The sequence below is a fragment of the Callithrix jacchus genome, chromosome 8 (genome assembly GCF_049354715.1).
Source record: "Callithrix jacchus isolate 240 chromosome 8, calJac240_pri, whole genome shotgun sequence".
Taxonomy (NCBI): Eukaryota; Metazoa; Chordata; class Mammalia; order Primates; family Cebidae; genus Callithrix; species Callithrix jacchus.
Genome location: NC_133509.1, coordinates 85,905,665 through 85,931,059, shown reverse-complemented (window position 1 = coordinate 85,931,059; position 25,395 = coordinate 85,905,665). Strand labels below are relative to the sequence as shown.

Genomic DNA, 25,395 nt, shown 5'->3' with positions numbered 1-25,395 from the left:
GTAAAGACCATTTAAGTACTCAGTTTTTCTAACTAATAACCAAAAAGATCAACATCATGTTGAACCTGATCCCCCTACCCACTGAAAAGAAAAAGGTTTTAGTGACAACTCTCAAATTGGTGAATTTGGGACGCAGCTGCTTATAGGCATTACCCCAAGCAGGATAATCAAGGGGTACTCCCTTCTTTAAAGCACTATCATACTGGCTCTGCTAGTCATTCCTTCAGGGTTACAAGGAAGTTATGTGCACATATTGTTAACCAACATAAAAGTTTATTTCAAAGAACCATGGGAAGGGCCAGCAAAAGGAGGCATTATTCATCAGCAGCACAGGTATTCAGGGACCTTAGCTGATCCATTAAAAGGTGCAGCCAGCATCATAAACAATCAGGGATATTTGCTCACTATTGCTCCAGAGAAAATAACAGCCTTAAGCTGAGTCATCAGCTTTCTCTTTAATAATTTGATATATATTCTTCTAAATGGAGGATGTGATTGGGCCATTTAGCACTGCATGGTATGGAGGGATTTAATGGGCACAGTCTCTGCCAACCTCCCAAGGGTGACTGATTCCCTTATAGCCAGCCCACACAGAGTTGCCTTCAGCTTTGAGCCTGGCCCACGTCCAGCAGGTGGTAGCCAGTTAACAGGAAGCTCCATTCCCTAAGAAAGAGTGAACATGAACCAATTAATGATTATAACAATACTGGCAAAAAGTTCCAGGGGGGTGCATTTTTCTTAAAAGATGATTATGTAAATAAAAAGTATTTACAAAAATGTATGGATATACCCTTCTGCCCATGTGATTCAAATGAGGGAAGTACATACATATATATATATATATATATATATATATATATATATATATATATATATATATCAAACACCACAAAGATATTTAATCTCTTGGACATTTTGAGAGTCTTTGATTAAGAATTTACCCTAAAGAGAAAATACTGATGTGAGAGAAAAAAATATATGTTTGAAAGTAGACATTACAACATTATTTATAATACCACCAAATCAGAAACAAACTAAATGCCCAATAATAACAGATCATGAAATAAGATTTTCTAACACCAGACATTAAATGTCAACTATGAAGTTATGCAAAAACTTGGGAAAAAGGCAAACCAATTCTTAAGTAGGAGAAAAGATTATATAACCACATATAACCTTTAGGATTTGAGTTACTGCCCACTATAACTTTGACTCCACCCTTAATTTGCTTAACAAACAGCAAAGATGAACCACGTCAACCTTTCCTTCAAGTGACCACAAATTCCACTCAAGCAACATCTGAATGAACAGGATTTACCTATTCATGCAGCATAGACCAGCACTAAGATAAAGGATAGTAGATTGAGTTGAATCTATCTCTAGGAACATACACCAAAGAAACAACCCAAGATGCACGTGAATAATTATGCATAAAAACTTTATACCAGTATTTACATTACTTTACACCAGTATTTATACTGTGCTAGTATTTACATTAGCAAGGTATTTAGAAAAGATGAGAAAATGAGATTTCCATAGTCACTAATTCATTTAAAAAGTATTTATTGAATGCTCACTCTGTATCAAGTATTATTCTGGTCATGGAGAATACATCAGTGAACAGAAATAGCTTATGTTTTTATGGGTAAAGACAGGTACTAGTGAAATCAACCAGTAAATACTTTGTATGCTGTCATAGGTTGAATGGGTCCCCCAAATAAGATATGTTGAAGTCCAACCCCCAGGATCAGAATGTAAACTTATTTGCAAATACAATCATTGCAGGTATAACTAGTTACATTAAACTGGTCATACTGGAGTAGAATAGGCTCTTACTTCAATATGGCTGGTGTTCTTATAAGAAGAGAGAGACACAGAGGGAAGATGACCATGTGAAGATGGAGGCAGAGACTGGAGCAATACATCTACAGCCATGGAATGTCAAGATTTGCCAGACATTTACAAGCAGCTAGGAGACAGGTGTGGAACACATTCTCCCTCTGAGCCCTCAGAAGAAACCAACCCTACTGACATTTTGATTCCAGACTTCTAACATCCACAACAGAGAGAAAATAAGTTTCTGTTCTTTCAGACCACCTAGTTTGTGGTACTTGGTTATGGCAGCCCTAGGAAATGAATATAAATGCCACTGTGAAAAAGCAAGATGTAGAATAGTTAAAATAGGTAAGACTGCAGATAAAGGAATATTAGGTAGAAAGATTGCTCTTTATAAAGACTATGTAAATAGAGCTTCACAGGTAAGATGGTGTTTGAACAGGAACCTGAAGCAACGAGGGAACAAGACAGGCAGGCATCTGGGGACAGAACATATCAGATCAGGATGCAGCAAAGCAAAATTCCAAAGGGAGAGGAAGCTGGATACCTGTGTGCCTGGAGCAGAGTGGATAAGGGCCAGAGGGGTGTGGGAGAGAGGCAGTGGTGGGAGATAGAAGCCCTTATTGGTAGTGACATTGCAATACCTTTGAGGGTTTGAGCAGATAGATAACATTATCTGGTTACTCTGTTGAGTATAAACTGTCACGGGACCAGTATGGAATCTGGACAAAGACCCATTAGGTCCTGAAATCATCCAACCAAGAGATGTAGATGGCTTGGGCCAGTGTGGCTGCAGGGAAGGTGAGGTTAGATAGGAATTCCACCTGATTCTGGAACTACTCAAAGGGCAAGACTGGCATGTTTTGTAAAGGACTGGATGTGTGATGTAAGAGAAAAGAGTCATAGAAGACCTCAGATGAGGTTTGAGGCCTGGAGGTTTGAGGTCAAGGATGGAGTTGCCATTTGCTGAGAAGGGGAACCTGGAGTACAGGTTCATTAGAAGTTTAGCTTAAGACACAGTAAGTTTAGTATGTCATTAGTCAACTCAGTGGAGATGTCAAATAGGCAGTATTCAGGGGAAAGTTCAGCCTGGAAATAGAATCTGGGACTTGATAGGGATAGATCATATTTGAGGCTATGATGCTTGATGGGCACTCCTGGCAAGTGAATGAAGATGGAGAAGGAAGAGGAGAGGTCTGAGGCCTTAGGACTGAGTTCTGGGGCAGCTCCTGCTGTTAGAGACTAGGGAGAGATGAAGAGGTTCTGCAAAAGAGACTTAGAAGATACTAAGGAGGAGAAGCAAGGGAGAAATGTCCCAGCAGCCAAGAAGAAAATGTTTCAAGAAGTGAATGGGAAAATATTATGCAGCCATTAAAAATAATATATTTGATACAATATAGTGACTATAAGTAATAATTATACATATTATATGTTATATATTATATATAAATAATTATTTAATTGAAAGTTGCTAAGAGTAGATTTCAAGTATTTTCACCACACAAAAATAATAAGCATGTGAGGTGACAGATATGCTAATTTCATTATATATAACTAAGAGAGTAGATTTCAAGTATTTTCACCACACAAAAATATTAAGTATGTGAGGTTACAGATATATTAATTTAATTATTCCATTATATATAACTATCTAAACATGTTATATATTACATACGTACAATTTTTGTTTGCAATTAAAAAATAATACATTTGAATCTTAATATTACAGAAATAGGATGATATAATCTCCAGTGGAAAAAAAAAATTAGGTCTCCAAACTGTATGCAGCCAAATCTTAATTTTGTTTAAAGAAACATATGTAGGCATAGAAAAGAAAAATCTGAAGACGTACAGGGATGTAAATAGTTATTTCTGATTTTTACTTTAGGATGGCATTTGTTTTCTACTTTTATAGAAATTTCTAAGCTTTTTACTATGAGCTTATTTCCCAATAAATATGTATATAAAATTTTTGAAAATCATAATAGCAAAGACTTTTAAATCCAGTGTTTTAAAAGCAAAAATATGTAACACTTGTAAAGTCTTTAAGCAAGAGAGTAGGAACTGTTGAAATGACATTTAGTTAAGTTTCCTCGATTGTTATAATTTTGCTGTCTTCCCCTCCAAAAGAGAAAGCAGAAAAATATTAAATTTTTTTCTTTTTTTTTCACTTGTGTTATAATGATCTCTCTTCAGAAAGAAGAGCATAATTAAAATAATGTAATTTTTTTCATTTAAATAAGCATTTCTACGGAAATGTAGAAGCTGGGTTTCCATTTCATTGTTAAGGATCAGTGAAACCTTGAACAGGTCATGTAATAAGTCTGGGTTCTGGTTTCCTCATGTGGGTTAAATGAGATTGACGATGTTCCACAGCTCATAGTGTGGTTGTGAGACTTTCAGCCTAATTTAAATAACAGACAGTGTAGTTGTGAGAGTGAAGAGAGGCCGCAGGGATGACTCTTCCCCGCAGCATCCTCCAGATTCTGACTTTGTTGCCAACAGCCAACACTGGCAGCGAAAGATGGCTTAAACCAGTTGGCTTGCTTTCAATGCCCATAATTGGCCATACTATCTCTGCAGATGGTCCCTGAGGGCACAGCTCCTGCTTGGCAGAAGAAAGAGTCAGTGGTTTTCAACCAGGCCCCAGAAGTGTAGGTTTAATTTCCGAAGCTGCTAGTAAGAATGGGAGCCACGTTGCCCTGTTATTAGCCTGCTGGAGCCAGCAGTCGGCCTGAGCTCTGCCCACCCTGAGGTCCTGCCTGGGCATGTGCTGGAAGTTCCTTTAAACAGATTCAAATAACAACATTTTATGTCTCAAGATACCAAAAGCATGAGGGGCTGTCTGGACTCAGCAGGCTGAACATTTCTCCAAACAAATAATTTATCACTGATTCTTTTATGAGAGAGAGAAGTTCAATAATAGAAGTAATAGGTGCAATTTTAAAAGTTCCAATCATACTCTTTTGTTATGAAGTTAATTCCTCAATAAAACATGCATAAAACTCAAGAACAACAAATAGAGCTGGTTTCTACTCTAGGAATAGAAGCTGGTTGTTTTCCATCCAAAAGCAAGGTAATAAGCAGAAAGAGAAAACTCTTTTATTTCTCTTAAATAGCAGGTATGCTCAGGAGACATTCTCACTACCAGGGAAAAGAGAATGGGATTTGGAATCTGTAATGTGATCAGCCACTTGCATACCTGGATGAGTTCATTAACGATTCTGAGACCCCAGTCACTTCCTATCTTGGTAAAGATTGGGCTAATCATAACCACTCTCAAGGTGGTTGGGAGGATGAAATGCTGAAAGCACAGCTGGCTTTTTTTGGCTAACATTGATTGTGGGCCTACTTTGTTTCAGAAGAGCCAGGCTTTGGGTAACCCCACCAACCATACGCCTTCCAAAACTCCATGTTACCTTTCCCAGCACTGTTCAATAAACATCAGGCTCTCTCTTCCCCACAATGTGCCCACCCTGCACTTTGTGCAGCCACAGTCTCCAACTTCGATTTGTGCATCTTCAGTTCTGTGAAAGTAGTGACAATCTATTGCTGCTTCCTTCATGATACCCCTTCACAGTAATCTTCCTCCCTCTCAATCAACTCCTGCCATCCCCTCCTGAATTGCATTTCCCAGCACTCAGGAATTCCCAATCAATCTGCAATTTCTCTTCCTAGAATCCTTCCCTCAAGAGTCCTGATCACATGTGAAACAAGTTTAGCCATTGTGCAAATTAGTTCTGTGGCCAAGTTCCTAATACAAAGTCTAGGAGAAGCCAAGGGTGGGACTGGGAAAATGAAGTCAGTGTGACAGCCCCATGGTGAGTGGGAGGGTTGGAAGGCTGTGTGATACAAAGGAAAAAAACACTAGACGAGGCGTCTCAGCCTCTCTCCCAGATCTACACATGAGTCCTGTGGCCACCGTAACATATTTATTATCTATGGTATTCTATTTCCTCACCTGCGAGATCAGGAGGTTGAGATCAAATCAGACATGATAAATAGGTGGTACTGGTGCCATCATTTACTCATTCACGTACCTCCCCCCACTCCACACACACACACACACACACACACACACACCCATGGCACATATCATTAACCAATCAATACATTTCCTGCAGAACCCAGATTAGCCCCAGTACTCCAGGCAATCACACCACCAAACAATCAGAGTTGGCATATGATACAATATTTCTCTGTACTATCCTTGAGCTATAATCTAAAAATCCCCTTTAATATTTGAACAGTCTCTCCTTCTATGATACAGTTTTCTTCGGCAAACAGGGGGGTTTGCAGACTCAAGAGCATAACCATCAAGTGGGGCAGTGTAACTTCCTAGAAATCAACAACACGTACCGTCTAATGCCTCTTTATACTGCAGCTCTGGGCAGATGGCAAATGGCCAGGCCAGCCGGCCATGTGGGGAAACCAGTCCTGACTATAACCCACAGCTCCTTGTCCATGTAATGGGAGATGGTCCTTTAATGCCCAGCACTGACTTTTCATTGGAATTTCCAAAGAGCATATCCCATGAGCCTCCTTTCACCATGGATAATCAGACTAATTCCTCAGACTCCACAGTGCCAAATCTTTCCTTACTTGCTAGCTTCAGTGTCTGCTTTGGCCTCCTGCCCTGCTTGTGAAGCTCTGGCCCTCTCCACTGTAGATTCCATAGCCCGTGACCTCAACTCAACTCTGTATCTGGCTCCAGTCACCCTGGCTTGATTTGCTGCCCCTTTCCCCTGCCAGCCAGGGCCCGGCAGCCCCAGAACTGCCTGCCCTCTGTTGCCCCATCTGCCCCTGGCCACCCAACTCCAACGCTGAATCTCTTCAGATGTGTCTGATGTCTCAGCACTTTCCCTACTAGCAGCGAGTGGCACTTAGTGTTGGGCACTCCCCTGGCCCTGAGGGGACTGTGGAACAGTGGGATCCTTGCTACCCCATGGCCTTCAGTAGCATCAGTAGCTCCCTTTTCTTATCTAAATTTCTCTGCCTGGTTTCTAAGGTCCTTTGTGCTCCAGCCTATCTTTCCGACTTCCCATCACCCCTCCACACTAGCCACCCTACTCTTCTGGGTGCAACATCAGCCCCCATGCCCACTCCGACCTGAGGCCTCTGGACATCATTTTCCTCTTGCCAGGAACTTCCTCTCCTCTTTCTCAAGGTCCCCAAAACTACCAATTCTTCACAATCCAGCTTACATCCTATCTCCTCCATGAAGCTTCGCGAGTATGCACAGCTTCGATTTTTACCTAACATTTAACTTCCCCACCAGATAATCTAGTACTTAATTATATATTACTTCACAGGACTCACAGGATTTTACAGAGAAGTTCTCTGAGGGCAAGAACCTGCCACATGGCCTGAGTGTCTCTCCCTGGTGACATTACAACAAATTAACAAGCAAAACAAACATTATTGAGCTCCTCTCCTATGACAAAAGGGCTGAAACACTTGCTAATTCGTTTTTGAACCATTGAGTAAGTATGCTGCGATGCATCAAATTCTTGCCTATCTATGTCCAATCTGGATCATAACAGATCCTTCTCTCCCTGAATTAAAGAAGAAGTTTGATTATGCTGGAGTCAAAAAAAGTACTTGCCTATTAGGCCTTAGCAGTGGTTTCCAATATTTTAATACAGAGTCATCAGGGGCATTTTCTAGAAGAGCAGATTTCTCAGCTGCACTGACAAAGTTACTGATTTCGTGCATCTGGGATAGGGCCTGAAGTGTGCCTTTTAATAAGTGGTCTAGGTAATTTTAAAGTAGATAGCTCTGAAGAAATTGTACTCTGAAGAAAAAAATAGGGCCGTGGGAACCTCATTTTCCAGAGACAATTAACCTTTTCAGAGACAATCTGCAATGGGTGGGGCAAAGGCAGAAAAGGGGCCACCACCCCGAGAAAGGACTATCTGGATTCTCCTCAGCCTCTTCCTTGGTTACACTCCAACATTGATTTTGAAATCTCTGAGACCCTCAGCCAACAGGTCATTTGGCCTTGAAGAGTCATTTTTAGCTGCAGAGATCTCCCACCCACAGGCCTCAACTTAGCCTGCCCTCACTGGAGGAAACAAACACACCAGTGCTCTCTTCACCAGCTACAGTGTTGGGCTTACAGGTTATTTTAACTCCACTATGAATCAGAACAGAATTATGAATAATTTATATGAGACTTGTCACATCTTGTTTCAGTCTTTCTTTGGCTCATAGTTTTCCTTGTTTGGCCTTTCAAATACTTATACATCTGATTATTTTAAAGGCTTTGAGTCTGGAAGACTACATATACAGCATTACACAGAGTCTGGCTTCTCATGGCTGACATCTCAGTAAGCTCTCAAATTTACAACACCACATGTCAAAAGTAAGGAAACAGAGAAAGCTTCCAAAAAGGCAGGACAGAGCTGGGTAGGGTATCTCGGCTGAGTAATTCTTCCGTGTGTCTTAGCATGCTGTATACAGAGGCCTGAGGCCAAACCGATTTCCACAATAACTTTTGCAGTCTTATTAACTAACACCCATCCTGTTTGCCCATGGGAACTTTGTAAGGTAGAAGACTGTTAATAAGAAAGAAATAAAGTATTTTTTAGAAAAATATCCTTGCCCTAAAGCAGATGTTAAACAACCAGGCTCCCAAAAGAATCTTGTATAAATGATCCTCTAAGATCATTTATATGATCCTCTAGGAGCTAGAATCTCCACTTCAAATGAGAGAAATATTCTCTAGAGATTTTCTCTAACTGAGGCAATGAATGTTCTCATGAGCTTCCTGGGCACAAGAGATACCCCAGAACACCACTGTTGTTTCTTCTAAGAAAGCAGAGTTCAAGTGCTCTGAAGAGTAATAAAACTGACCACGTTCTCTTCTCCCTCTGAAGCTTGATTCCACCCCCGGAGTTCATAATAAGTCTGTGCAATGTGTTTATTGAAAAACTGGTTCTCACTTTCTTGCAGGTGTGCAGGGTTTCTGAGCCATGAGCAGTTGAACAGTGGGAAGACCATCTGGAAAGACTGGGAGTAAGGACGCCCCATCTGATGGAAGAAAGGAAGTGCAGGCCCACCCATCTTTGCACCTGGGTCTTTTCATCAGCCTTCACACTGCTCTTGCAAGCCCTAAGCAGGACATTGCATCAAGCTGATGGGCTTGTGTTGAGTTCTCTTTCAACTCACCCCAAGCCTTAGGAGAGTCATATTTCTGACAACAAAATTCATTAAGTCTTGCTAAGCCTCTTTTAAATCATGATTCTTCCTTCGAAACAATAGCCACAGACATTAAAGTCATTAACATTTACCACCATTCACCAGGAGGTCAGAGAAGAGCACCATGTAGGAATGGACACCCTTGTGGGTGTCGTGGATGCATGGTCCCATCTGGAACCCTAGGGCACAGACGTCATGAGCAGAGGAGGCATCAGGGCCAGTGGTGGATGTGAATTCTGCCACCACCACTTCTAACCAGTACACCCTGGGCAGTGTACTTGACTGCTTTGTTCTTTAGTCTCCTTCTCTGTGAGGCTGAGATAATGATAGCAACTAATTTAGGGGATTATTGTGAGAATTAAATGAGATTATCTATGTCATAATAGGTATACAACAAGTGCCTTACAGCTGTCAATTTTTGACTCTGTTTTCCAGAAAAGATAGATGTAGAATTTAGTCCTCATGATGGGTAGCTTTGAAGATGTAAAAAGGGCCAATGCCTCAGAGGCTGGCGGCCCCTGCCATGGTGAAATAGGCAGCCGTGTGGTCAGGTCAGGGCACAATATTCACATGCTCCCTCCCCTGACAGCAATGATCAGGTTGTCTACGGGAAACATCCTATAGTCCGACATATCTTGTTCCCCACCCTGGACAAAGTGGGAGAGAAAGTCATAAAAGGATTTCTTTACTCTTGCTCAGTTTTCATCTCATGAAAGAATAAGACTTTCATCAAATTTCATGAGTGCACAATCAAGTTCTTACCTGGCAGAACTAATCTTCTGGGGGAACAATAATAGGTCATGTTAATTAAGTACTCATTCTCCTGAGTATATTTTACATTATCTCATTTTTTTCTCATCTTGACCCTCTAAAGAGGGTCTCTTATCATCCCCATCTTACAGAGGACACTGAGCACAGAATCGTAACTTGCCCAAGGTCATCATTTAGCCAGAACTTAACCCACTGGATCAAACTCCCCACCCACTCTACAAAGTTACGTCTCACCTCATCCAGCCCTCTCTCCTTCTGACTCACTTCGGTATTTCATTTTCTTATTGACATTTGATAAGAAGGTCAGATGGATGATGAAGGATGTTGGTGAGCCCTCATTTTAGCAAAGTTGCATCTAGCACTTAATCATTTGACAAATCGCTCTACTAGGACTAGGGGATAAATGGAGGGGAGGATATGCAGTCCATGTCCCTAATGAGCATTCCATCTCCTTGATGGGAGGGGGAGAGAGAGTAAGAGAGAGAGAGGCAACATGAAATAAAAACAACATATAAGAAAGGGAGGGAGGAAGTGAGAGGAAGCAGATATCTGGGAGTGTAGGGTGATTCAACTCGACTAAAAAGGGCAGTGTGTTTTCTTTGCTTTTATGGTACATGGAAGAACCTGAAGCTTAGAGATCTTAAATAGCAAATCCTGGTTTGCTCAGCAAGTCAGTGAGGGGAGGTAGGAGTCTAGGGTCTGACTCTGAAGCCCACACCCTCCTTACCTCACGTATGTCCCCCTGAGCCTGAGAGGGTAGTTTATAACACTCAAGGGCCTGTATGTTGCACAAAGAAGCTTGGGCTTTATTCTCTAATGAATATAAGTACCTACAATGCTCCTCTGCTCTAAATTTTAGAGCATCATCTAGGGACTGCCAGGCAGAAGGCAAATCCCACTGGTTTCCTTTTATGCACACACATATCCCCTCCAGGGGTGTCTAGTGAGCCAGTCAACTTTTTTCACTCTTTTATGCAAACACAGTAGCTGGATTAGCTGCACCTGCAGCCTCTGCTGTGTCACACATGATAAAAGGATCAAAGCCTAGAACATGACTTCAGACTATAATTTAAGATAATTAAGATTTTTAACCTAAATTACATTTTAACATTTCATAACAGAGCTGTCAAGATTCTATCTATCAAAACTCTATCAAGAAACAAAAGAGGATAATTATATTTTCAGACACATGCAGTCATCACTCTACTTAAGTTCTCATAAAAAAGACTTCTGTCTTCTTTCACATTCTCATTTTCAATTGCTCTTCCTCTTCCCACCCACCCTTGGATTCTGAGACTAGACATTCTTAAACAAGAGGAAAATATACCAAAGGAGTTTATAATTCAGGCCATGAACGTGTTTCTCAGAAGCAGCAATTCTAATTAGAACTGCATCCAAAGGAAATATCTCTTCATTGGTAGGGACAACTTGCCTCACTAAATAGACTCTGATTGGGGATGGGGAAAAGGCAGCATATTAAACTCCTCAAATCAAAGAGAACAATGAAATGCCTAAAAGCTTCCTCCTGGAAGCTGAATTTGCTTTCATCTTGTCCCATTAAGATATGGAGATTGTTGCAAAAATCTTTGTGATGTCAAGGGAAGAATACTAATTATTTTGGGTATTGTTGGATGCCTGCCCATTATCCAATTCACCTATCCCCTGACCATTAGAAATCAGCCATATCATTTGGGTAAAAATGACCCTACTCCCGGCTGCAGAGGCCTTAGGCACTCAAGGTAATCTTATCCTCTTTAAGACTGTGATCGATTCAGGAATGCACAAGGAACACAGGCTGCAGCCAATCCATGCATGGCATCCCCCAGTTCCTGTGACTGCTCAGGACAGGGGCACAGGATTTTATTTGGCCCAATGGCCAAGAACGAAGCCCATAAGTTTTGCTGGACAGTAGAAAGGAGAGAAATGCTCTTCTTTTGGACCTCTGTGTGTAGACATTGGACCTGGAATTGTTACAGGCATTTTGCTATCAATACAGGATGCCTAAGGACAAAGCCTGCACATGGAGGAGGATGAAGCCAGGACTGTTACAGAGAAATGGAGCAGAAATCCTGAGTAAACTGTGTGTGAACACTGACACAGCCAGTTTGAGTTAAGTTCTGATTTGTTTGCCACCAAAAGTATCCTAACTGATCCAGCAACTCTAATAGTTGAGTACAGTGTTCTTAGCTCTGTGGAATCATAGCCCTTTGAAAATCTGATATAGACCAGGATCCCTCTTCCCAGAAAGACACATTTACAAAAAGGTCACATAGAATCTAGGGGCGACAGGGGCATGAACTCCAGACTGAGTCTCCAGCAGATTGGTTAGGCACTTAGGCTTTGAGGTAGGATAGATCTGGGTTCAAATCCCAGCTCAGCCACTATCAACTGCATGACTTCAGGTCACCTCATGTAACTCTTCTGAACCTCATTTTATTATGCCATTAAATGAGAATAATACCTACTTCACAGGGTTGTAAAATGTAAATAAAATCATGTATGTCTAGAGATAAGCATAGTACCTATCTCATAGTCACAGTCCACAGCCTATGGCATCAAGCAATTAAGAATAGTCCTTAAAGGACTTCAGAAAGAAAGCCCTCAAGATAAATGTCCATGTCAAGTGTTAGAAGATGCACAAAACTGAAGCCATGAATGATCTGAATATGTAAAGCAGTTGATCAGGAATTGGTCCTAGATTTTGGGAAAACCTGTCATGAGGACAGGAATTTGGGTAAGACATAGCTTCTTAAACTGAAAAGTGTCTAGATAGTTCTCAAGACTATTATGGCATCAAATGTGAGAAAAAGGATTTGATCCATCTGGGGCAGAATAGGGAAGGTTTTGTTAACAGTAAAGTTTTTTAAAGGCAAAGCAAAAGAGAATAAAAATGACTATGGTTGCACATCTGCAGACTTTCAGAATCATAAGACCAAAAACTAGTAATTTCCCATCCCAGCCCAACAGAAATGACTCACTGGTCCGTCCTTTATAGGCCAAAATCCCAAAGTTTCTTTTAAAAAGATAAAATTTTGGTCTCCATGGGCAATGGCCACACTGCCTAATATCTCTGCCTGCTATTCAACTCATGTCCTGCCCGACCACCTCCAGCACCTGCAAGTCCTGCTCCACCCAGAGGCTCTCCTGGTTGCTCATATTTCAACAAAATTGTAAGGCTCTTCTAGTATGCCCCCTTGATTTATGACTTGCAAATGTCGGCAAGAATGGAAAATCCAGGACACAGCCAGGAAGAACACAGTCCAGGGACATTTTAGAGTTGATACAGCCCATCTGTTTGGTCTTTCACCGCAGTTCTCTATTTCTACCTTCTACTACCTTATTTTTCTTTCTGCATCAAAACATTTCTTTTTTTTTCTACTCCATTTTTCTAAGTAGGCCAGTCACAAATAAGCACCTTTTTGAAGGCTAATGCAATCCCATCATTGCATTTTCTACACTTAACTCAGCATGAGGATGCCAAAATAAGTCCCAATGAAATGGCACAGTGAATTGACCCCTCCCTATAGCCAGTGGACAGCAAGATTGGACTGGAAGTGTGTCCCATCCCAGCCTATTATCCCACTTAAATTCATTTCTTCCTGTGAATCTTTTCCTTCCAAACACTCTCAGCATTCTGAAGCGTAAAAATCACAAATTAACAAGAAAAGGTAAAGAACTGTTCTGACTTCCCACTCACAGCCAGTGATGACTCATCAACAAAGTTCTGCTCCCTTCTAGAAACCACCCAGACAAAGAAAGCAAAAGGAAAGAAATACTGACAGAGACTCACAAAGGCCATGGTGAAGCACCAAGCACACCAGGACATCCTATGGAAAGGGAGGGCAGTTACAACCACAGTTGACACGGAGAAGAGCCAAGCCGCAGCACTGCTAATGACAGTCACCACTCTGGAGAAATACTCCAAAGGGCAGCTGCAGAGGTGGCAGCCAGCTCACTTAGGAAAACGTAAGTCACAGCAGAGGAGAGGGGAGGTGCTGTCAGGGAGTGGCTGTGTTCTGTGTTATTTGCTGCACATGCTAAGCCAAGACTTCAACCAGAAAGCAAAGGGTCCAAGAATCTTCAAATGCTTCAAAGGCAAGCATTTGAAGAAATGGGGCTCAACGTCCTCAAGTGATGTTAAAATATTTGCCATGATAGACCCCCTCATGGCTTTAGAATATGACAATTTCAAACAAAATCCCTGGAGATATTTTAAATTGCTGAACACCTAATATGTATCTTAAAAAAAAAACAAAAAGAAAAAGTAGTGTGATAGTTCTGCAAGGCTGACATTCTCACATATATATATATATTCTTGCACTTTAGATTCTGGGGTAGATGTGCAGAACATGCAGGATTGTTGCACAGGTACATACATGGCAATGTGGTTTGCTGCCATCATCCCCCCATCACCCATATTTGGCATTTCTCCTCATATCCCTCCCCAACTCCCTACCCCCTGCTCTATCTCCTCTAGTCCCCCCCAACAGACCCCAGTGTGTGATGCTCCCCTCCCTGTGTCCATGTGTTCTCATTGTTCAACCCCTGCCTATTAGTGAGAACATGCAGTGTTTGATTTTCTGTTCTTATGTCAGTTTGCTGAGGACATTCTCACTTTTTACAATAGAAAGTTAGAGCTGAGAGACCCCAGGCTATAGCTCAGAGCCACTAACTTTTTCTCCAGAAAGCAAGGATCTAGGAAATAACCGAGCCACAAATAATTACTGGTATGCTCGGCAATGAGAACTATTTCATGGCCAAGACCACAAGCTAGAAAATCTCCTTTCCTAACCTCACCTCCTTCACTTCTTACCCCACAACTCTCTCACTCCTGCTGATCTGTCCTCACCTTTGCTGAGTCTCCATTTTCTAGATTCTTCTTTTGTCTCCTCATTCATGAGAGTCTTTCTGGCTTCTTTTGCTCCTTACCCAGCCTGGAATCTATTAGAAATTATTTAAATGGGGCTTTTGCAGGAATCTTAGAATTGCTCACTCCCAAACTGCCTCCTGTGACTGGATTGTCAATCATCGAATCTGGCAAACTCATACTTTTCTTCCCTCTATCCATAGCTGCCAAGTAGGGTGGGAAAAATCAACAAAGCACATAGATTGTATCCCACAAGTCTATTTTCTCTAAATCCTGGCTGGGCCCTCACTCCTTCTTGACAATCCTTTCTGTTAATTTTTCCTGTTGTCCTGTAGCACTTCTAACAGCATTAGTCTTCTCAGACACATAACTGTCTGACTGCCTAACCTGCAAAGAAAAACTCATCTCTTGTCATTCTAAGATATATCATTTCTTGAGGGCTCTCTCAAGATTTTTACTCAAAATATTTCTGTATTTTTCATCGCGGTTTTACCTTCCCTCATAATGAAAAGAAAGACATATTCCTCTTCCTTTTTATAAAGTTATACTGAACCTGGGCTCCTCATCCTTTAGCTTCTCACTTTCTCTAGGACCTTCCTCCATTAATTTTCTCCTTGCTCACTTGGAATTCGTCTCTCAGTGGCTGCTACTTCTATCCCCTCTGTTGTAACAAATAACAAGAAATATTTGACTTTCCTGAAACCATGTGTAAGCCATTTTTTGGAGGGACGCTTAAACCAACTGAGAACACAGAAATCCCACAAGGAAAAAAAAATGCTGCAGATAATGAACTTATTTAAAAATAAAGTATTAAAACAACAACAACAACAACAAAAATAAAAATAAAGTATTACAGTACATACACACACACACACACACACACACACACACACACAATACAGGACCAAGAGGGAATGCAATGCCAGAAGATGTAATTAATACATGAGAGAATTATCATTCCAAGTACCAGGACAGAAGAGAACCAATACAGACAAAAAATACATATATTTAAAATTATTAAAACTTTGTTAAAAATATAATAAAAGTATGAAAAAGGACAGATTTTTTTAAAGCAGAATTTATAAGAATGAAAATATAGTGCTTAAAATTAGAAGCTGAAGGCCAGACACAGTGGCTCACACTTGTAATTCCAGCACTTTGGGAGGCTGAGGTGGGTGGATCACTTGAGGCCATGGTTTCTAGACTAGCCTGACCAATATGGCAAAACCCCATCTCTACTAAAAATACAAAAATTAGCTGAGTGTAGTGGTGCATGCCTGTAATCCCAGCTACTTGGGAGGCTGAGGCATAAGAATCACTTCAAACCAGGAGGCCAAAGTTCCAGTGAGCTGAGATCACACCACTGCACTCCAGCCTGGGTGACAGAGTGAGACCTTGTCTCAAAAATAACAATAATAAAACTAGAACCTCAAGGTATGTGGCAGATTAAACAGAGTTGAGGAGAATATTAGATAAATGGGAACTAGATCTAAAGAAATTATGCAGAATATAGCAGAGAATAATAAAAGATAGGAAATAAAAAAGTAGTTAAGAGATGAAGGCCGGGCGCGGTGGCTCAAGCCTGTAATCCCAGCACTTTGGGAGGCCGAGGCGGGTGGATCACGAGGTCAACAGATCGAGACCATCCTGGTCAACATGGTGAAACCCCGTCTCTACTAAAAATTACAAAAAATTAGCTGGGCACGGTGGCGCGTGCCTGTAATCCCAGCTACTCAGGAGGCTGAGGCAGGAGAATTGCCTGAACCCAGGGGGCGGAGGTTGCGGTGAGCCGAGATTGCGCCATTGCACTCCAGCCTGGGTAACAAGAGTGAAACTCCGTCTCAAAAAAAAAAAAAAAAAAAAAAAAAAGAGAGATGAAAAGGCTAGAGTATGAAAGTCCAAAATAAATCTTCCAAAAGAGAAAAAAGAGAGAAAAAGGGTAACATTTGAAAAGACAATGGTTACAATTTTTCCAGAACTGAATGTGTAATTCCTCAGAATGAAAAAGTACCCAAGTGCCAAAGAGGCTAAATGAAAACGAATCTACTAATAGACACATTGTGGCAAACTTGCAGAATACCAAAAACAACAGAAAGTCTCCCAAGCAAGCAGAAAGAAACAAATTGCCTACAAAAAAAAAATGACAGCTGGATCTCCAGCAGACTTCCCATTAGCAACAGAATATCCCACAGGAAAATCAAATTGTATTTTCATACTATTGTGAGAAAATAACTGTCAACCTAGAATGCAACACCTAACTCAACAAAACTCCAAGAGGACAATAAAGATATTTATGGACAAAGGCAAGAATAATTTACCATTCAGAGATTCTCATTGCAATACCTACTACAAATATACCTCATTAAGGAAATTTAGTTCAGAACAAAGAAGTAAAAAGCAAGATGCAATGATGAACACAAATATCAGCACATATGGTGATAAACAGAATTGACTGTAAACAAAGCACAATAATAATTCAGACAACTAATGAGAAAGTTAGAACTAGATAGAAGACAGCAGTAGTCACTAACAATATGGAAATGGAAAAGGAGCTGAGTTTAAAAAGTGAACATTCTCAGATAAATGGATAAAGAAAATGTGAAACAATCCACAAAATTACATATTTTACATATATATAAATTCCACATATAATGGGATATATAAGTTATTCCATATAAATTCCACATATGTATACATATCATCGTTATATACATATATGTATATATAATATCTCATTTTAGATACACACTCACACACATCTATATATATTCATATATACATATGACCATAAAAAAAAGAAGGAAATTTTGCCATTTGTAATAATATGGATGAACCCAAAGGACATTATTCTAAGTGAAATAAGCCAGACACAGAAAGAAAAACACTCACTTATGACCTCATGTATGACCTCACTTATACGTGGAATCTTTAAAAAATTGAACTCATCGAAGCAGACAGTAAGTAGATGGTGATTTCCAAGGGCTAGGTGGACAGGGAATGGGAAGATGACAAAATAAAGGATACAAACTTTCAAGTATATGATGAGTAAGTTCTGGGAATCTAATGTACAGCCTGGTGGTTATAGGTTATAGTTAACAATAGTACTATCAGGTATACTTCAAATTTTCTAAGAGAAATGATCTATAGTATTCTCAGTACACAAAAAAAGTAACTATGTGAGGTGATGAATTGCATCAATTCACTTGAATCTGGTGACGATTTCACAATGTATATGTAGCAATGGATACCTTAAACATACACAATTTTTATTTGTCAAATGTAACGCAATAAAGCTGAATAGACAAGTGGCAATCCTCACACTGCTTGGGAAACAACAATTTTAAACTTAGTCAAGTATTAATGACAAGAATTTGAAGATTATCACTAACAGAAATAAGAAGTATAACTCCCAAACCAGGAAAAGAAGAAAAGGAAAAACAAAGAAAACTCAAAAGGACAAAAAGGGCAAAAAGAAAGGAGAATGAAGCAAAAGAAAATTAGATGGAAGAAATAAATCCAAATATACTAGTAATAAATGTAAAAATAAATTAAAACCACTGGTTACAGTCTCAGGCTTGAATTTTTGAAATTCCCACTGTATGATATTTACAAGGTACAGATGAAAAAGATAGGCCAGGCAAATAGTAAGTTCAAGAAAGCTAGGAGAGCCTTATTACAATCAGACAAAATAGAATTTAAGATAAACAGAGTTATTAGTATTAAACACACTAAATGAGAAGGGAAATACTTTTCAGGAAGATAGAATGACCCTGACTGTTGTGCTAGACAATAAGTTCTCAAAATATATAAAGCAAAAAGCTACAAGATTATAAGGGGGAAAAATGAAAAAAATCACAGAGGTAGATTTTACTACATCGTTATCAGCAGCAATGTCACCTAAACCAAAAATTGGTAAGACACAGAAGATTCACATAATTATAATAATCAGTATTGACCTAAATAGTATTTAGAATTCTGAGATGAAGCAGAAAAATATGACTTTCAAACAATGGAACACACAGAACACACATGCCAAATGAGGGGTGCTTTTTCCCTTGACATCAACAGATTCTGACACCAAATGTGTAGGGGATTTTCCACACCCACAACTAATTCTACAATTCCTTGGCACCAACTAGGTATTCTATAATTCAGTTCAATTCTGACACTAACTAACCAGAGTTAGTATCACACACTAAAGGTTTAAGGACTCAGTACCATGAATCAGTCACATTACTGATGCCTCCATCTGACTTAGCTACGAGGTTGTAGAATCCCATAATGTCCTCCTTTAGGTTATGAACAGCTCACAGAGCTCAGGAAAGCACTTTACTTACGCTTACTGGTTTATTATAAAGGGTACAAATGAGCCAAATGAACAGGTATATAAAGTGAAGTCCAGATGTGTCCCAAGCACAGGAGCCTCTGTCCTGTGGAGTTGGGCTGTGGAGTGCCCTGTCCTGTGGAGTGCCATCCTCCCAGTATATGGAGGCATTCACCAACCCAAAAGCTCCCCAAATCCCATTGTTTGGGAATTTTTATGGAAGTTAAATCACAAAGGGATGATCAAATATTAACTCAATCTCCAGCCTCTTCTTTCTACTTGGAGGTTGAGGGGTGGGGCTGAAAGTTTCAGGCTTCTAATCAAGGCTTCTGGTGACCAGGCCCCACCCTGAAGTGATCTAAGGGCCCATCCAAGAGTCACTTCATTAGAACAAAATATGTTCTTATCACCCTTATCTCTCAGAGAATTACAAGAAATTCAGGAGTTCTGTCAAAAACCAAGGAGAAAGGACCAAATATACTTCCATGATGCCACACAAAGAAAACATATTTCCAAATGACTTGTGAGTTAATAGCTCATGATAGAAATTACTAGCACGACACGTCAAAATGTGTGATGTGCCTAAAGCAGCATTAAAAGGAAAAAGTAAACACACACATACACACACACATATCACATTGAACTAGAAATAAGGTGAACTAAGCATTCAATTCAACAAGTTAGAAAGAAAAAGATGGAACTTGAAGAAAGTAGATGGATGCATATAATAAACATAAGTGGCCTTTGGGAGGCTGAGGTGGATGGATCACTTGACCTCGGGAGTTTGAGACCAGCCTATCTGGTCTCAACCCCATCTCCATCAAAAATATAAAAATTTTGCCAGGCACAATGGCTCATGCCTGTAATCCCAGCACTTTGGGAGGGTGAGGTGGGTGGATCACAAGGTCAGGAGTTCAAGACTAGCCTGGCCAATATGGTGAAACCACATCTCTACTAAAAATACATAAATCAGCTGGGTGTGGTGGTGCATGCCTGCAACCCCAGTTACTGAGGAGGCTTGGGCAGAAGAATCACTTGAACTTGGGAGGTGGAGGATGCAGTGAGCTGAGATCATGCCACTGCACTCCAGCCTGGGCAACAGATCAAGACTCCTTCTCAAAAAAAAAAAAAAAGCGTAATATATAAAATTACATTTTAAATAAATGTAATATATTTATTATATTATATATGTATATTACATTTATTACATTATAATATATATTATATATTTTTATTATATTTATATTACATTAAATTACATTTAAATAAAATGTAATAGTATATAATTAGTTGGGCGTGGTGGCATACATCTACGGTTCCAGCTACTCAGGAGGTTGACGTGGGAAGATCAAGCACTTGAGCCCAGAAGGTAGAGATTGGTTGCAGTAAGTTGAGATAGTGCCACTGCACTCCAGTCTGGATGACAAAGCAAGACCCTATCTCAAAATAATAATAATAATAAACATAAGGGAAGAAACAATAGAAAAGAATAATAAAACTAAGTTCCTTTTCAGAAATGGGAAATCAAATAGATGATTTTTTGGTAAGATGGGTCAAGGAAAGGAGATTGTGTAAGTTAAACAATGGTAGCAGCAGTAGAAAAGAGAACATCATTTCAGATGAACTAAAGATTCAAAACTAATCTTAAGTGAATACTATGAACCCAAATTTTGAGAAATAAATTTATAATTTTAGATAAATTTGCCAATATTAATTCAAAAAGAAATAAAAACATGAGTAAGTCTATAATTTTAAAGACTACCCCCAAATTTTATCCATATAAATTTCTAGTCAGATGACTTCTACTAATGAGTATTACCAAAGCTTCAATAAACATAAAATATCAATTTTATATAAACTATATTGAAAAATAAAATAGAAATTTCCCAATGTTCCTTTAGGTACTATTATAACCTTAACACCAAAACTAGACAAGAGGAGTCTGGGAAATACTAGTAACAGGAAGAAGAAAATGCAGTTGACATACAGTAAATGTTCAGCAAGGCACTGGGAACTGTTCCAGAGTTTTACCTGGATTACTCTTTTTTTTCTTGAGACTAATTCCCGATCTGTCACCCAGGCTGGAATGCAATGATGCAATTTCAGCTCACTGTAACCTCTGCCTCCTGGCTTCAAGTGATTCTCCTGCCTCAGCCTCCCTAGTAGCTAGGATTACAGGCATGCACCTGGCTAACTTTTAGTAGAGACAGGGTTTCACCATGTTTCTCTGGATGGTTTTGAACTTTTGACCTCAGGTGATCCACCTGCCTTGGTCTCCCAAAGTGCTGGGATTATAGGTGTGAGCTACCATGCCTGGCTTCACTTGGATTATTTCATTTAATTTCTCCAAAAATACCTATATGGTTGGTGCTATTATTAACTCCATTTGGAGATAAGGAAACTGAGTCATAAAGAACATAAATAACTTACTCAAGTTAGTAGTCAGAAGTGATAGAACAAGAATTCAAACCTAGAATCGTCTCACTTCAGAGTGTGGGTTATTAACCACTATGCTGTGTTTCCACCAATATTTGTATTTGCACCTGTGACCAAAGAATGAACATCAATTGAACACAGATGCCAAGAAAATGAAATAAAATGTTAGTACATCTAATCAGGTATTTTTTAAAAAGCATTTAATCAACTGTGAAACCTATCCATGATTTTAAGAGATGAAAACACTTAGAAAGCTTCTTGGACTCAAGATGGCGCTGTGAGAACAACCCAGGATTGGAGCTCGCGTTGAATCCGCAAACGGTGAGTCAGAGCTGCATTTACAGACTGATCTTTGTTGCCCACAGAACGGGGAAACTCCCAAGTATAAAAAGACACGGGACGCCAGGCAGTAGGTCTGCCTGGCGAAGCCGGCAGCCGGGGCGGCGGTGGCTGGCCCTACCCAGCAATCCCCACAGGGCGCGCTTGTCCGGGTGCCCTGTTGAACCGGCAACCTGAGACTTGAGAGGGCTGGACATGAGACTGAACGAGACGTGGACAGTAGCCCAGCCCAGGGGATTGCAGGGACAGATCGTTTGGGATACCCAGTGGGACGAACAAAACCGTGATTTCAAACTATCCCGAGCAGACGGTCCGAGATGCTCTGTGGGGGAGGGGCGTCCACCACTACCGAGGCAACCTGCCCCAACTGAGATACACGCCCACTGCTGACGCAGCCAGCCGTCGCCGAGGCAACCCGCCCCAACTGAGATACACGCCCACTGCTGACGTAGCCAGCCATTGCCGAGGCAACCCGCCCCAACTGAGATACACGCCCACTGCTGACGCAGCCAGCCGTAGCCGAGGCAACCCGTCCCTACTGAGATACACGCCCACTGCTGACGCAGCCTGCCGTTGCTGAGGCAACAGGCTACAACGAAGAGACTCCGCCGCAGGGCGTGGCGGAGACCACAGCAGAGCCTGCAGGAACAGGGCGAATCACACAACAGCAGGGCGGAGCCTCGGCAGCCAAACAGTGGCTAGTCTGCCTTCTAGCTGGGCAGGACACCTCATCGAACATCCAAAAATAAAGCCCAAACCCCTCAACACAGAGCATTTGAGGAAAAAAAAAAAAGGGGGTTTTTTAATGAGCTCTGTTGCAGCAGAATCAAACATAGCAGCCTAACAGCCCTGAATGAACAACAGAGCATACAGCTCAGCAATTAAGCCCGTATAAAGTACAAACTGTCTCCTCAAGCAGCTCCCTGACCCCTCTATATCCAAAAGACTGACATTAGGCAGGCATCATCCTGGGACAAAGATAGCAGAAAAAGAAACTGGTAGCATCCCTCGCTGTCCCACAGCTGCTAGAGGTGCACCCCAGACAAGCAGGGTCTGGAGCGGACCTCAGCAGTCGTACAGCAAAGGGGCTAGACTGGTAGAAGGAAAACCAAGCAACAGAAATACTTCATCATCAACATTCCGGGTATCCACTCAGAGACCCAATCAAAAAGTCAGCAACTAAGCAAATGACCAGCAGACAAATCCACAAAGATGGGAAGAAACCAGCGCAAAAAGGATGAAAACACCCGAAACCAGAACACCTCGCCTCCTAGAAAGGACCAAAACTCCTCACCAGCAAGGGAACAAAGCTGGACGGAGAATGACTGTGACGAAATGATGGAATTAGACTTCAGAAGATGGATAATGAGAAACTTTTGTGAGCTAAAAGATCATGTATTAAATCAATGCAAAGAAACTAAGAACCTTGAAAAAAGATTTGAAAAAAGATTCGAGGAAATGATAACAAGAATGGATAACTTAGAGAGGAATATGAATGAATTAAAGGAGCTGAAAAACACAATACGAGAACTTTGCGAAGCAAACACAAGCTTCAATAGCCGAATTGACCAAGCAGAAGAAAGAATATCTGAAGTCGAAGACCAACTCAATGAAATAAAACGAGAAACCAAGATCAGAGAAAAAAGCGCAAAAAGGAATGAACAAAGTCTCCAAGAAATGTGGGACTATGTGAAAAGACCTAACCTACGTTTGATAGGTGTACCAGAAGGGGACGAAGAGAATGAATCCAAGCTGGAAAATACTCTTCAGGACATCATCCAGGAAAATTTCCCCCACCTAGCAAGACAGGCGAACACTCAATTGCAGGAAATACAGAGAACACCACAAAGATATTCCGCAAGAAGAGCAACCCCAAGGCACATAATCGTCAGGTTCAACAGGGTTGAAATAAAGGAGAGAATACTAAGGGCAGCCAGAGAGAAAGGTCGGGTCACCCACAAAGGGAAGCCCATCAGACTCACAGCAGATCTCTCGGCAGAAACACTACAAGCTAGAAGAGAGTGGGGGCCAATATTCAACATTCTTAAAGAAAAGAACTTTCAACCCAGAATTTCATATCCAGCCAAACTGAGCTTCAGAAGTGAAGGAAAAATAAAATCCTTTGCGAACAAGCAAGTACTCAGAGATTTTGTCACCACCAGGCCTGCTTTACAAGAGCTCCTAAAAGAGGCACTACACATAGAAAGGATCAACCAGTACCAGCCATTCCAAAATCACACTGAATGCTAAAGAGCTTCAACATAATGAAGAATCTACAACAACTAACAGGCAAAACAGCCACTTAGCATCAAAATGGCAGTATCAAATTCACACATAACAATATTAACCCTAAATGTAAATGGACTAAATGCACCAATCAAAAGACACAGACTGGCAAATTGGATAAAAATCCAAAACCCATCAGTGTGCTGTATCCAGGAAACCAATCTCCCATGCAAGGATACACAAAGGCTCAAAATAAAGGGATGGAGGAAGATTTACCAAGCTAATGGAATGCAAAAAAAAGCAGGAGTTGCAATTCTCATCTCTGATAAAATAGACTTTAAAGCAACAAAGATCAAAAGAGACAAAGAAGGCCATTACATAATGGTAAAAGGATCAATACAACAAGAAGAGCTAAGGATCCTAAACATATATGGACCCAATGCAGGAGCACCCAGATACATAAGGCAAGTTCTTAATGACTTACAAAAGGACTTAGACTCCCACACAATTATAGTGGGAGACTTTAACACTCCACTGTCAATACTAGACAGATCAGCCAGACAGAAAATCAACAAGGATATCCAGGGCTTGAACTCAGACCTGGAGCAAGCAAACCTGATAGACATTTACAGAACTCTCCACCCCAAATCCACAGAATACACATTCTTCTCAGCACCACATCACACCTACTCTAAAATTGACCACATAATTGGAAGTAAAGCACTGCTCAACAAATGCAAAACAACTGAAATCATAACAAACAGCCTCTCAGACCATAGTGCAATCAAGTTAGAACTCAGAATTCAGAAACCGACCCAGAACCGCACAGCTTCATGGAAACTGAACAACTGGCTCTTGAATGTTGACTGGGTAAACAACGAAATGAAGGCAGAAATAAAGAAGTTCTTCGAAACCAATGAGAACGAAGACACAACGTGCCAGAACCTCTGGGACACATTTAAAGCAGTCTCTAGAGGAAAGTATATAGCAATAAGTGCCCATATGAGGAGAATGGAGAGATCCAAAATTGACACCCTATCGTCAAAATTGAAAGAGCTAGAGGAGCAAGATCAAAAAAACTCAAAACCCAGCAGAAGACAAGAAATAACTAAGATCAGAGCTGAGCTGAAGGAGATTGAGACACGAAAAACCCTTCAAAAAATCAATAAATCCAAGAGCTGGTTTTTTGAAAAGATCAACAAAATAGACAGACCACTAGCCAGATTGATTAAAAAGAAAAGAGAGAAAAACCAAATAGATGCAATAAAAAATGATAAAGGGGAAATCACCACAGATTCCACAGAAATTCAAACCATCATCAGAGAATATTACAAACAACTCTATGCGCATAAACTAGTAAACCTGGAAGAAATGGATAAATTCCTGGACTCCTGTG

General features: G+C 40.5%; 1 long non-coding RNA gene across 2 annotated transcripts in view; it reads right to left on the bottom strand.

Annotated features, from left to right (window-relative positions):
* Positions 1–253: 253 nt before the first annotated feature.
* LOC144577409 (uncharacterized) overlaps positions 254–25,395 on the bottom strand; it is a 78,457-nt gene continuing 53,315 nt past the window's right edge. For both annotated transcript variants that reach the window (XR_013521212.1, XR_013521211.1), the window contains exon 5: positions 254–663. This is a non-coding gene — a long non-coding RNA (uncharacterized LOC144577409). The remainder of the gene's footprint in view (positions 664–25,395) is intronic.